Here is an 11,436-nt window from a genome sequence, read left to right as displayed (position 1 = left end):
AGTGTGTGTGAACATTGAAAGCAATTCTGAAAAGGACAAGAGCTTAAGGGCAGGCGTGCGCAAGGGTCCTTGGCTTATATGTGAGTCTCTGTCCTCTTCTCCTCAGCCACCTTCCTCAGCCCCCCAAAAAAGTTTGGGTCCTGGGAATGGCTATGTTTGCCAGATCATCTTTTCATGTTGTCAGGACCAAGCGATGAAGTCGAAGGACATTACCTGGGAAAATGTGCTTTGGCCTGGATCTGCTACAAGAGCTCTTTGAACTTGCCCAGAACTCACCCAATTCCTGAAACTTTCATTTGCTTTTTGTGTTTGCTGGACAGAACCCAAGAGGAAGATATTAAGTGGGGTTAAAGAAAGTCATCTGAGCTGAGTGATGGGACAGTGACGCCTAGCTCAGAAAGGTGCCTGCTTTTCGGGGTGGTGTGCTCAATATCAGGCAAGAACCTTCTAGGCCATCTTTCTCGGGGAGGCCAGCAGATCACAGAAGGCAATACCCAGTCTGCTAGGAGACAAGCTGTTTCCTAATCAAGTTTTCTTCTACTTGGGACGACGGAAACATTTTCAAAGGTATTATTCTCGGCAGGTTTCCAGTAATTCAACATTTCCAGACTTATCCAAATGGCTTCTGAAATATTTTCAGTTTGTTGAGAGCAGCTTTCAGGATGAGGTAATTAAAAGAAACCTATCAATTTGAGATTTTTTTTTTCCACGAGTAAATAATGTTGACATACTGTTCAAATAAACCCACAATTTACTGCAATCTGTTTTTAGACAAACCCTCCACTTTAACCTCCAAATGGGAAAAACGAAGAGACTTTCCTCTTCTCATTTAATCAAGAACATATGTTCAAAGATAATACCGGAGGCTTATTCTGGGAAGCGTTCTGCTCTTCCTCTGACAGCGACGCAGTGAGCTCACGAGGCAGCCTCTACACATAATGAAAGCAAACGCCGCCATAAATCTCCTGCCTGGCGGAGGTCACTTCAGAAAAATCGCCCGCTGCTCAAATAAGCGCCGGCTATGCTGAGGCACACCGAGAGGGAGAAAAGCCAACTGTGACAAACACCAGCAGGTATGCACCGAACCGAGACCAACCCAGGCCGCTGGGAGAGAAGGAGCAGTGACGAAGCAGGTGTGCCTGTGTGCCTGTGTTTACACTAGACCTCTCTGGCCCCCGCATGTTCTGGCTGAAAGAGAACCAGCAAGTTCACCGGAGACTCGCTGCATTCCCCCTTAGGAGAAGTGCTTGGGCGGCACCAATTTTCATTAAACCTAAAAGTACACACAGTGGCAGGAGGCCAAAGCAGCCCTCAAAGTGAGGCTTTTAAAAACATCTGTTAGGGGCTTTGAGATGAGAGAGAGAGAGAGAGAGAGAGAAGGGGAAAGCGGGGGAGAGAGAAAAGGGGAAAAGAGAGACAGAGAGATAGAGAAGTGGGAGAGAGAGAGGAAGGGGGAAGGGAGAGAGAGGAGGCAGGAGAGAGAGGGAGGGAGATAATATGTATTCAGAATCCAGTGCCTTTTCATTTCCAGACTGTGAGTCATGAAAAAGACTACGTAAATCCAGGTCACCAGAATACGCTGACCCCGGCCTGGGTTTACTAATACCTGAAGTGCATTTCATGGGAATTAGGTTTAAATATCAACTTGATCATGAAGCTTGAAAGGCTTTTCTCCCATCTCAGGATGCTAAGAGTCCTCTGGAACCTGGGATGGAGTTTTCTGACAGCAAAGGTTTACTGTAGCGAAAGAAATTATGGAGATTTCCCCACTAGGCGTAAGGATGTGATCACTATAGGTACCTGTGGGCCCAAGCAGGTCACCCACCAACATCCCTTTAAACACCAAATTATGGACTATCAGGCCACTGCTTCGAGGCTTCCGCAAATGTGAAACCTTGACAAATTTCCAAATAAAAGCCATAAAACCAATCATTTTTTAAACCTGCATGAGTGACACCAGAAAAATTAAAGCAGTGTGGCAGGTCACTGTGAAATAAAGCTGCCATAAAGAAGCTTATGATGCTGTCAAGGAAAAGGCAATTAGAATGTTACTTTCTCTCAGGTCTAAGATTGGTTCCTGTTCTTCTTCCAGCCCCCTGCCTTTCACCTCCCTGCTGCAAAATGGATCAGTCTATAATAAGTAGTAGTTATATATCATAAGGCAGCAATTCCTTTTAGTTGTTCCACTACAAAAAAGCATCCAGATTTAGAACTTGACAGAAACCAGCATCGCCTGCCCCCAAGAGCCAGCAAAAAGTCTGTGTGTGTCATTCAGCCAGCATGGAGTCTGGGTGTTTTAAAAGCTTTAATTTGAAGGGGATAAAAAACCTGGGCGTTAAGCAATTTGGCTGTGGATATTTAATGCATCAGCCATGCTACAGAATTGGAGCCCCCTATTTAAAATGAGAAATTGAAAACTTACCCGCTCAGTAGGCAAGGTGTAAGTAAATGTAGGATGGTAAGCAGAAAGCAGCTGAGAATCTGCAGAAACACCATTAGAAGAGCTAATGACATGTTCAGAAATGGCCTTAAATAAATGCAGTGGTGTCTTCTGCAGGTTTGAAAACTAGGTCTGGCTTTCAATTAGCAGGACGATGTGTCCCAGTGTTTAGGTAAAGCACTGTGCAAAAGCACTGGCCTTGGGGTTGAGATTTGCCCCAAGGCACACAGTTTCCCAAGGGGAGCACCGAGATTGGAATCCGGTCTCCTGATCTCTGATTTCTACTCTAGCACACTTATGGTAGGCAGAATAAGGCACCCCAAAGATACCTACACCCTAATCCCCAGAACGTGTAGATATGGCACCCTACATGGCAGAAGAGACTTTGTAGATATGGTGGAGTTAAGGGTTTTGAGATGGGGAGATTAGCCTGGATTATCCGGATGGCCCAATGTAACCACGACAGGCCATATAAGTGAAAAGGGAGTGGGAGTGAGGGCCAGAGTCAGAGAGCGACCGGAAGATGCTGTGAAGATGGAGGAAGGGGCCACAGGCTAAGGAATGCAGGCGGTCTCGAAAAGCTAGAAGAGGCAAGAAAATAGATTCTTTCCTGGAGCCTCGAGAAGGAACACAATCCTGACACCTTGATTTTATCCAGTGAGACCCCGTGACTCTTCTAATCTCCAGGAAAAATTTGTGTCACTTTAAGCCGCTAAGGTTGTAACGATTTGTTATAGCAGCAATGGGAAGCCAACACAGTGCTCTAGGTGGGCGATGCAGGTCCCCTTCATTGTGATCCAATCAAAGTCAAGTTGTTTTCTCAGTGGTGGTCACAACCTTCTCATTTGGTCTTTTTTTTCACCAAGTTTTATAAAAACTTATTTGAGCTAAAAAGATGATGCACCTGGAAGCAAGATCTCAACAGAGTGCGATAAGCGCTTCCCTCTTGTTTAGCCTTTAGCGCCTTCCACTCTCCCCTCTCAGCCTCGTTCTCTCTGCCTCCCTCTCTCTGTGTCCTCTTCCCCATGTAAGCTGTGCTGTCAACTGATGCACGGTGAGAAATTCACTGGTAGCAATTTTTAAATATTATGGTTTGCCCATTATTACCAATATATTATAATTCTCTACTTGGGTGTGTTTCATCCTCTTACTCCCCGCTGGCCCTGTAAAGCCTTCAAGACTCAAAAAAAAAATAAATAAATAAATATAATAATAATAATCTCTAAGGGTGGAATCTGGGTTCCTAGTATGAATGAGTCTTTTTTAAGGTGTCCCAAGTGACACTACAGACATGGGCTTTTGAGTCAGAGAGGCCTTGATCTGACTCCCTGATTCACCATTTGTTAGTGATGTAACCTCGGAAAAAGTATTTATTAAGCTTCTCTTTCTTTATTCTTAAAATGGAGACCATAACAATGATCTTGCTCCATAGTAAGAAATTAATGAGATTTTATATTTAACATGTTTAGCACAGAGTGTGACCCATGCAAGTACTCCGTAAGCAGTGGCGGCTGTGGAGGTAATAAAGGTACTTGGTACAGTGGCACCCGTAGCTCCCAATTCCAAGGCAGCGTCGGCCCACTCAAATCCTGTGGGACTAGAAGTTTCAGATTCTGAGGACTGTAAAGAGACACGCACCCTATGTGTAAGAGCAGCAAGTATTTAAACACTGCCAACTGTGTACCTTCTTCTTGGATACTGGGGATTATCAGGAACAAACAAGTCCTAAGAGATAATATACAGCCCTGTCCAAAAGAAGCTCATGGTTTAGCAGGGAGCAGCTATAAAGATATTATTACTGGCATTTATCCTTCTATACTGAAGACTATGGACAACAAAGGGTGGTAAGAAGACACAAGAGAACAAATCTTCCTAAGGGAATCGAGAATGAAGTCACAGAAGAGATGACTTTTGAGCTGGATCCTGAAGGATGAGTAGAAGTCTGCCAAGCAGAAAATAGGAGAAGGAATACACCAGACAGAGGAAAATGTGTATGAAAAAGGAAGCGAAAGAATATCACCAGGGAACATCTCCTAAACATACCTATACCGTTAAAACCATCGGAACAAATTAAAGCCAGTTCAACAAATTAAATTCATGACCACTTGCTGTGTTTTATCAATCACCCAGCTTTTTCCAGATCTGCTGCAAAGTGGTTTCGGGATCGCACTAAACAATTCATTCTTCCTTGACTAAAAATGATGCCTTCAAAATTCACTGATGGCCGCAGTGCAATCAATACCAATCAGGTAAGATGCACTGGCCCTGAGATAGCACAGCATCCAGAATCCTGATGTATGAATTTATACTTAATCAATACTGCCTTATATGAGTGGAGGATTTTTTTTCACATTCCAAAGCATTTTAGTAAGATTCTGTGAAAAATCAATAACTTATTAAATGCCAGTTACCTCATTAAAACAAACTATTAATCACTTTTGTTGCTATTATATGGGACCACTGAGCTGACTCTATATCCTCAGCAGTGGTGTGTATGCTCACAGGCTTACTCCACTCATTAGAGTCAACGAGGCGCAGAAGGAACTCACACTGCAGCGAGACGGGGCTACTACAGGAAATGGACTCTCAATGCATTACTGAAGGAAAAAAAAAAAACAGCAGTTGAAAAATTGGAAAAGCTACTATTTTAGCTGCAAGGGGTGAAAATTCATCACTAGAAGCAGGAGAGACTTTCTGTTAATAAAATAACAATAATCATTTGAAATATTTCCAGCATCTAAAATATTTTGACTATCACCCTTGGGACACTAAGAAATAGAGTTGCATTTATTTCCAGTTTGAAGATGGTCCCTTTTTGGCCACATGAGAGTACACATTAATGCACGTGTTTTGTGAAATGCAAAATATTATCCACTGGGCCACAGTGTTAAGTTCATTCCTCAGCAGAGGAAGATGCCTGGTCCTATTTTATTGAATTGTTAGGGAGCTTATTTCCCCAGGGATGGTTTACTTTTTAATCTTTTTGAATATAGAAGGATAAATTTCAAGTTGCCTTTTCCATGGCCATTCTGCCATCATTTACTTAGGAACAGAAAGAAAAGTCTGAGCTACATGTTTATGAATTTGTGAATAAGTTACTCTTGTTACTAGTGGAAAAGTCCCCTCACTTAAAAAGTAGGGGCATTGTTATGGGAGCTAAACTTGAGGAATGCAGACTCGCATAATGAAACTGGAGTCCTCAGTATTTTGGGGTTTACCGCAGAAGTACCTCCTCAGAGGCAACATTTTCAGGGGTGATTCCTCTGTGCAGCTAATGCCTAAAAATCTATAAATATCTCCTGCGGGGCTTTTGATGTTCACACCTTGGTGGACTCATTGACAGAGACTTTACAGCCGACTGCATTGCTGAGATGGCCACGTCTCTCTCCCCCAAGCCTTTGCTGATAAAGGGCTTTTGAAAAGATGTTATTGTAGCAATATTAAACTCCCGTCCATGACCACTGGACTTTAGTACCTCATTAGTATGAGCTGTAATGAAGTCGAGCTCAGAGGGGATTGTGTGGTCTTAAACTGAGTTGATGCTGATTGTTACTAACAGTGGAGCAGCCTACTTTCTTTAAACCCCTGAATCTGAGGGTTGTCTTCCTCGGCTTCCCTCCTTACAAGGATGGCCACGAAGATGTTGGGCTCTCACTTCTTTTTTTCTCCATTTGCTGCTTCTAGAAACCTTCTCACTTACACACAGTTTCCAGCTGAACAGTAAGTCATCTATCATCACATGAGGTGAAAATGGCACAGAACAGCATGTGCTAAAGCAGAACCGACATGTTAATTTTGTTTTCACGAAATGTTAAATTGACAAGGTATCCTCGCCACAGTAATGGCATTTGGAGGGCAGGGGGCTGATATTTTCCTGAACCCAAGGGCAGGAGGTCAGCTGGGCAGCAAGAAGATACTGGCATCTGGGCCTGCGATGTCATCCAGACTATCTCCCTACGTGGCATATCACAGTTTCTCTTTGCACATCTGCTCAGCCTCCTCTTTCTTTCTCTGCTCACCAGCCTTCTCTGCCTGATCCCCATCCTGTAGAGCAGAATTCATGACTGCCCAGGTCTCCTGAGGATCGAGTATGGCCCAACCACACCACTCTCAGCCCAATTTCAACTTGCAATTCCCAAATTCCCAATTGTCAGGGTTGCAATTTTGATTTTCCAGCTTGGGTCAGCTGTCCTATCACTGTGGCTGGAGGTCAGGAGAATGTACAACCAAAGGTCCTGGCAGCCCTTTTCTCTGAACTAGGTGACTCAGTTAAGAGGGTTATCACGACACTCCAAAATGGGTCTATTATATGCGCCTGTCCTTAAGAACACACTACTTTAAAAAAATCATTATGATGCATTTTTTTTTTAATTTCTTTAGCAAATATTTAATGAACTTTATAAATTGTCAGACACTGTGCTGGCTCTGAGGATTTAGACAGATGAGATCCATCCTTCTAGTGGGAGAGATAAACAAAAGAATGATAAGCTTGCAAATAAAATAATAGATTGGAATATTTGCTACATATAAAAATCTGAAAGGGTGATGTGACAGGATATTTGAGAGGTACATATGGGGGTGTGCTCACTTGAAGCCTTTTTGAAGAGATAACGTTAACTACCTAAGGAAGGAGGTGACCCCAGCAGAGGGAACACAGGTGCAAAGTCAGCCCCGAGGTAGGAAAGGATGGAGAGAGAAGGAAAGGATGGAGAGAGAAGTAAGGGATGCAAAATGAGATCAGAGAAGTGGATGAGACCCAGCCTACACGGGGCCTTGCGTGCTGTGTTAAGGAATTGGGATTTTATTCTAAATGCAGTAGGAAAGACATAATCTGACCTGTGCTTTTACAAGCTGACTTGAGGGTGGGATTTTAGGCAAGCAGGAGTGGAAGCAGGAAAGTCGGTTAGGAATCTGCTGTGGTGGTTCAAGAGAAAGGAGCAGATGAACCTCTGGACCAAGGGAGGTAGCAGTTACTGTGGAGGACAGAGAGCCCAGACTCTAGATGCATTTTTAAGTTAGGACACCCACGACCCACTGAAGAGTAGAATTTGAGGGGAAAGGGAGAGAGGAACTGCAGGTGACTCCTAGCGTAGGTGTGAGTAGCTGGGTGGAGGGTGAGCCATTTCCTGGAATGGGGCAGGTGGGAGTGACTGGCCAAGTCTTCATCACGAAAGCCAGAGTAAGAACTCTGCAACCCCATATACCGGGGTCCTGGGTCCCGATCTGGTGAGAAACTCTCGCTGCCTCTCTGTAGCTCAGGGGCTTGTATCCTTTTAGGGCACCGCTGCGATCAGTCGTCCCAAGCACCGCCCCCTCAAAACCCACCTGTATCCCCAAGCCTCTCTTCCTCCATGAGGTCCTTGAAGGAAGAAAGGCTTGGGGTTGAATCAGAATTAGGAGGCAGTGAATTCATCCAAATATCATTTCCCCCACTTCTAGCTTTACATATTATTAGGACACATTGCTCCAAGTGCCTTATCAGCTTCCCCACCTATAATAAGGTGTAAAGCACTTAGTGCAGTGTCTAAATTATGTTAGGTGTTTAATACACACTGGATGTCATTATTCTTAATGTTTCTTTATCTTATCCATTTTCAAAGTAAATTTATTACCGGTACCAATTTGCTGCTTATACAGAGAACCTGGAAATAAGTTTTGTTCGTGTCTAGCCCTATAATATAATTTTGTAGCAATATAATTATTCAGGCAAAAAAATTCTACCATCAGGAAAACAGATATTTGACTACATTTGCCCAAACTGATAATTAAGATGGATTAAGATAGAGGATCTTTTTCTGATTTGTGAAATGATTTGTATGAAAAGTCTTACAAGATATAAAATTCAGCTGTATTTAGTTACACATTTAATTAATTCTTTATTGAGAAGAATAAAGTGGTATGAAATGAGAACTATTCCAGAAATTCAAGACATACGGTCATTGTCTAATGGAAATCAATATAATGGGAGTTTACTTGCATATCCTGCCAAATAATAGCTACTTTTGCATGTAGACATCACTTAGAGGTTGAAGACAACAAAAGAATGTCTCACTGAGGAACACTGTGGTATCTTTCTCCCTATAAATTTCCAAGTGTGGAGAAGACAGATTATGTTCACTAAATACAACTTAATAATAACTCTTCTGAAAGGTCAGAATTAGTGCTATCTAGCATGATTCCTTTTATTTCCACATCCTCCAGCAATGCACCCTCTCTTGGAAGCCATCTCACCAAACAGGACGATCATAAACTCTCAGGGTTAGGAGGTACCTTAAAGGTCAATGATCTAACTCTCCATCTGGGTACAAAATAAATGACGACAAGAAATGTTGCCTGATTTTCCAGCTCTGTCCAAGAACCGTGACTGCTATTCTCATCATCCCACATTCAGCTGTCCTCGCAGGAAAAACTAGCAATCCTGCTCCATTGACGGGCACAGCTTCCCCATGTTTACAAAACCAAGGCCATCAAATTCCCATGGCAGGCTTTCTCTTAGTCTTATGGCATTTTAATTTGGAGGAAGTTCCCATAAGCTATAAATATCTGATAAATCTTTTATGTCAAAGAAGTATGGTGTGGCAGGCAGGATAATGGTCCCCTAGAGATGTCCATGTATGTCCTAATCCCCCAAACCTGTGAATACTGTACATGTTAACTGGCAAATAAGGTTACTAATGAGTAAACCTGGAGATGGGCAGATTTTTCTATCCTGGATTAATCACAAGGATCCTTATAAGTGAGGACATGAGGGTCAAAGTCAGAGAGAGACTGGAGGAAGGTATCCTACTGGCTTTGAGGATGCAGGACAGGGACACAAGCTAAGGAATGTGGGTGCTTCTGGAAGCTGGAAAAAAGGTTAGGAAATGGATTCTCCCTACAACCTCCAAAAAGGAGTACAGCTCTGCCAGCATATCAATGCAACCCCAGTGAGACTCATAGCAGAAGTCTGACCTCCAAAACTATAAGAGAAAAAATGGTGGTGTTTTAAGCCACCAAGTTTGTGGTAATTTGTTAGAGCACTAATAGAAAACTAATAAACATTAGCGGGCAACAAGAGACATCACTTCCTCCCAAGGCCCCTTGAAACCTCCCAGGAGCACACAGCCCCTATGCAGAGGAGCCTGCTGTTTTGACCCCTGAAAGCCAGCCACTACTCCACAACTAGTGAAGGCTAATCAGGTATTTGTTTGCAAACTAGTCTGGAGAGAGTGAAAGTGGGGGAAGGTTAAAGGGCATTATATAACAGGCCAGGTGTGAGGAGCACCTGACTATCAGCGTTATCCCAACAGCATCGCCACCAAGCCCTAGCCACGCTGGCCTTCCTTCCGTTCCCAGAACTCAACGAGCTCATCCAGAGCATGGGCCCTTCTGCCTGGAAAGCTTCTTTCCCCTAATAGTGCACAGACTTTCAGACCTCACCTTAACTGGCACCCCCGAGACACTCAGGCAGCATTCTATCGCTTCCTTTAACTCCCCTCTTAGTACTTACTACAATCTGATTATTTTCTTGTTTACATATTTATTTATTAACTATTTTCCCCAGACAGAATAGAAGCTCCATGAGAGCAAGGACTCTGTCTGATTTCTTCACACTTACATTCTCAGGGCTAGATCCTGGCACAGAGGAGGTGCTCAATAAATACCTGAGAAAATGGCAGCTGGGCGGTCTTGATTACCCACTGGACATAGATGAAAACAAAAGATGAGTCGCATGTGGCTCTGAAGTTTTTAGCCGTAAGTGACAGAGAGATGGTGGTGTCATGGACAGAGATGGAGGAATAGAAGGGAACAGTAAATTTGGGGCCTAAAGTCAAGGCCGAGTTTGGTACCTGATGTGTTGGGCATGGAGTAGGAGGAACACAAACAGTTGTAGCTCGGCAGCTGAACTCTCAGGAATTCCAAAGTTCCATTCGGTGTCTCACCAGCATCTTCCGAAACTTGCTCCCACCTCTCCTCCGCCACCTCATTTGGTGACACCACCATCTGGAAAGCTCAGACCTCCGGGACTCTTTTCTCTCACTGGTTCCAGCATCCAACTGGGCCAATTTCCAAACCGCTACACTTAAATAAGAGGCTTCTTTTTTCTTTTACAAAAAGACAGATAGCCTACATTTGCTGCTCTTTTTTTTGACCATATCAGATGCTATCTTGTGGTTGTTTCAGGGAACAAAAGCAACACTTATTCGATTTAATCCCTTCAAAGTAAACTTAACATTTTAACAAGTGAGAAGATAACTACTTTTCAAAAGCAACTCCCACTGAAGAGAAATTTGAAAATGGACATTTAAAAATGTTCCCATCATTTTGTGATTTTATGGCCCAAAATGACATGCGGGGGTCACGTGTACAAACATTTGTATAAGAACACTTTAAAGATTTGGGATACAGAATTTATTAACCTATTTTAAAAAATTTAAAACAGAGGTTCAGCAGATATTGAATCTATTACACTATGAAACGTATGCACCCCTTCCAATAGCTTACAAGAACAACTGCACCAGGGGTAAAGAAAACAAACTGACTTGAACTTCGGCAAAAACGTTCGCATAATTACCACGCTGAACTGGAACTGAGTCTCGTGATTTAAGAAGTGTACTTCTATTTGGAGCAACATTGCAGAATGAGGCCTTTCCCATCCATAGCAGACATTAAAACCAAAAACTGAAATAAACTTAGAGTAAGACCTAGAAATGATAGTATAACAAGTAGAAACCAAGATTTTAAAAAATTATGAGACACATTCAGTCATGAGGTTCTGTTTATTAAAAGTAAATAAAATCAAACTTATTCTAAATATTTTAATCTCATTTTTATCTTATCTTATCCTTTTACAATTTCCACTTTGGAGTGTTTTTAAACGGGTAGCAATAAACATATGTAATTTGTTTGAAAAACAACTACATTGCAAGCGTGTGGCTGAGATTTCCTTACCCACAGGAACCCAATCACTGCTCTGTGGAGCCAGAGGACTTGCCATAAAATGCACGTGGGCCCAC

At 42.8% G+C, this 11,436-nt stretch overlaps 1 protein-coding gene and 1 long non-coding RNA gene across 3 annotated transcripts in view; one reads left to right on the top strand and one right to left on the bottom strand.

Annotated features, from left to right (window-relative positions):
* The window catches only part of LOC120616256 (uncharacterized), a 15,696-nt gene extending 14,303 nt beyond the window's left edge, over positions 1 to 1,393 (top strand). The window contains exon 3 of the long non-coding RNA XR_005656554.1: positions 107 to 1,393. This is a non-coding gene — a long non-coding RNA (uncharacterized LOC120616256). The remainder of the gene's footprint in view (positions 1 to 106) is intronic.
* The window catches only part of JADE1 (jade family PHD finger 1), a 297,514-nt gene that overhangs the window by 210,892 nt on the left and 75,186 nt on the right, over positions 1 to 11,436 (bottom strand). The gene's annotated exons all lie outside the window — the stretch shown is intronic.

Source organism: Pteropus medius, unplaced genomic scaffold, assembly GCF_902729225.1.
Source record: "Pteropus medius unplaced genomic scaffold, Ma_sr-lr_union100, whole genome shotgun sequence".
Taxonomy (NCBI): domain Eukaryota; kingdom Metazoa; phylum Chordata; class Mammalia; order Chiroptera; family Pteropodidae; genus Pteropus; species Pteropus medius.
This window is presented reverse-complemented; position numbering and strand designations above follow the sequence as displayed.